This window comes from Castor canadensis, chromosome 16, assembly GCF_047511655.1.
Source record: "Castor canadensis chromosome 16, mCasCan1.hap1v2, whole genome shotgun sequence".
Taxonomy (NCBI): domain Eukaryota; kingdom Metazoa; phylum Chordata; class Mammalia; order Rodentia; family Castoridae; genus Castor; species Castor canadensis.
In genome coordinates this window covers 69,999,022-70,001,831 of record NC_133401.1, presented here as the reverse complement: position 1 = coordinate 70,001,831, position 2,810 = coordinate 69,999,022, and the positions used below count along the sequence as shown (strand labels likewise).

General features: G+C 39.2%; 1 pseudogene; it reads left to right on the top strand.

Moving 5' to 3' along the window:
- Window positions 1–841: 841 nt before the first annotated feature.
- LOC141417944 (cTAGE family member 2-like) lies at window positions 842–1,949 on the top strand (annotated as a pseudogene).
- The last annotated feature ends 861 nt before the right edge of the window (window positions 1,950–2,810 follow it).

Below are 2,810 nucleotides of genomic sequence, written 5' to 3'. Positions count from 1 at the left end.
TTTTTCTTACACTTTGTCTATGAGGGTTCCCAGATTAGCTTTGGGGTACATGGGAAAACTTTATCCATTTTATATTAGAGGGTGGGAACTCCTGGAAAGGGTCTGGCCCTGAGTTCAATCCCTAGTACTGCTAACCAGAGATGGAGAGAGAGAAATTATCCAAAAGGAAACAAAAACCAAGTTGAATTGAAGTATATTATGTTCTGAGAACTTTTGTAAATGTCACAATGTACCCCCAGTAAAATAATAATAAAATGAATAAGTAAATACATAAATAAAAGTAAGATAAAATGAAATTGGAAGAATGCAATGTTCAATATACAATAGAAAAATGGAAAAAAGTAGAAAATATGAAAGGCAGACTAAGAAAAAGGAAAGCCTCTATCCATTTTTAAGAAATGCCAACAGAATGAGATGAATTGTGGTTTCAAGTAATGGGGGTTGAGACTCATGTGTTAGATACAAATCAATTCTGACATGTCTAAAACAAAATCCCAGTCTGGATTCAGTAATAAACAATAGGACCCCCTACACACACACAAGAGAGAAAGAATCGTTTTTTTCTTAGGCTCTATCTGAGGGTTCTCAGATGAGCTTTAGGACATCTGGGAATTCTTTCTCTATTTTATATAACAGGAGGGGACCTCCTGGAAAGGTCTGGCCAATACCATGTAAAGCTTCTCCACCCTGGGTAGAAGGAACTACACATTAACTAATACTCCTCCCACCCCAGGCAGCTCTGCAATGGTATGCTCCAGTGTGAGAGTTCCAGGCAGGACTTTGAATGTTGTCTGTTGAGGCTCAGCCAGGCCTCGGGAATAGCCAAAGCAGCCTTGGAGCCATGGATGGGCCCAAGGCTGTCCATCAGATGTACTCAAGGCTGGTCCTAAAGGACTTTTATGGGGTTGTGGCAACAGATCCTGAAGAACCGAGACCAAAGCCCTGTGATTTTCCATGTGAGCTAGTGATATATGTACCTGTCATTGGACTTTTTCCTATTCTGTTTCTTTTGTGGAGAAGTTTTGAATCTGTTCGAAGCTGACTTTATGCAAGAAGAGAAAAACATCTTCCTGGGAAGCTTTCTGGACTAATTGAAGAAAAAATGTAAGTTACTGGAAAAACTTAGTCTTCAGAAACAGCACGATGCCTTAGAGTCATCTTTAAAGGATACAGCCTATGCAAAGTTGGAAATATCCAAGTCCAAACTCCAGGAAGTTCTCCTTCTAGGAAACCAGCTGATAGAAGAGAAATCTAAACATTGTAAACAAGTTGAGTTGAATGTGGAAATGTCAAAAATTATACATTCCCTGGAGGATGAGTCAAAACATCTCAAATCAAAAGTAGCTAAAGCCAAAATAACCTTAAGAATACTTCAGATCAATGAAGCACATCTTAAGTAAGATGTTTTGAAGGAAAACGCCAAACTTCAAGAAAGCTGTAAGCAGCTTTTACGACATGCTGCAGCACGCAAGGAACAAGTGAGTGAACTTAATAAAAAGAAAATTAAAGTTGAAGAGTCTGTGGCACATGCAGAACAACTTCTGAATGCCAAGAAAGATCACATCAGGTCTCTAACTGAATGCTTGCCAAAGACAAAAGTCTGGGCTATTTTTGAAGAACACATGGCACATAATGGTCACTTGCAATCAGCAATGAAGAGTGGATCAGGAAATGGCGCTCTCTTATATAATAAGACCGAAGAAACTTTGAGAAAGCTGACGTATGCTGTGAAGTTCAATGGTTCTTTAAAATCCTTAGAACAAGAAAGGAACCAAGTTTATACACAGTTGTGTGACGTTAAGAGAGCAAGGGAAGATCTTATAGAGCTTATTGAAAACATCCAGTGCAAACAAGAAATTTTATGGTCTGAAAATACACAGTTGGAAGTGGAGAATAAAAAGCTTTGTCTGAATATTAAGAAAATTAAATGTATGAAGAGAATGGAATGAAATTCTACAGGAAATTTATGGCAGAGGACTATTACCAGTGAGACCTAGAGAGGAAAGTTTCCAAAGCAGAGGAAAGTTTCCAAAGCAGAAGAAAAGATGAGACAGGCAGCTGAAGACCTGGAGACATATAAAAATGTAGCCAGGGATTGCAAAGAAAAATTGGAGAGGACCAATCATTATTATGAAAGGCAGATTGTTTCCTATGAAAAAAAGCTCACTTTAATTCATTGGAAGCCCAGGCTGCTGAAAAACAACTCAAGTATTTTAGGAAAGTCAATGCCAGCAAGAGACAAAAGTTACTTAAAATGCAGTTGGAATTTGAGCATTTAGAGAAATGTGGTATTTCAAATGCAGCATGTGACAGAGAGCACTTTGCACGCGATCCCTCACCATTGGGTGAATCTTCATCAAAAAGAGAGCTTTCCTGTCTCCTTCAATTTTCTTGGAAGGTCCACTCAGATCTCCACCTTCACTTCCTCAGGGAGGACAAGGCTCAAGAGGCCCAGAGAATCCTGTAGAGCATCACATTAGCAATGAAAGAAGACAATCAAGCAATGATAGGGTGACTGGCCCTCGTAGAGCACCTCCCTTTCCTGGAGACAGCTGTACTGCTACAGCAGCCTACTGTACCACCAAAAACAATCTACATGTTCAATGCAATGCCCATCAAACTTCCAATGACATTCATCACAGAAATTGAAAAATCTACCCTAAAGTTCTTTTGAAAACACAAAAGACTGCAAGGAACTGAAAACATTATGCTGTGTGAAGCAAGCTGGTAACAAAGAATCAATACTGTGTCATTCTACTTCTATGACAAATCTAGAAGGGTGGAATCCATAGAGCCAGAGAGTACAGTGG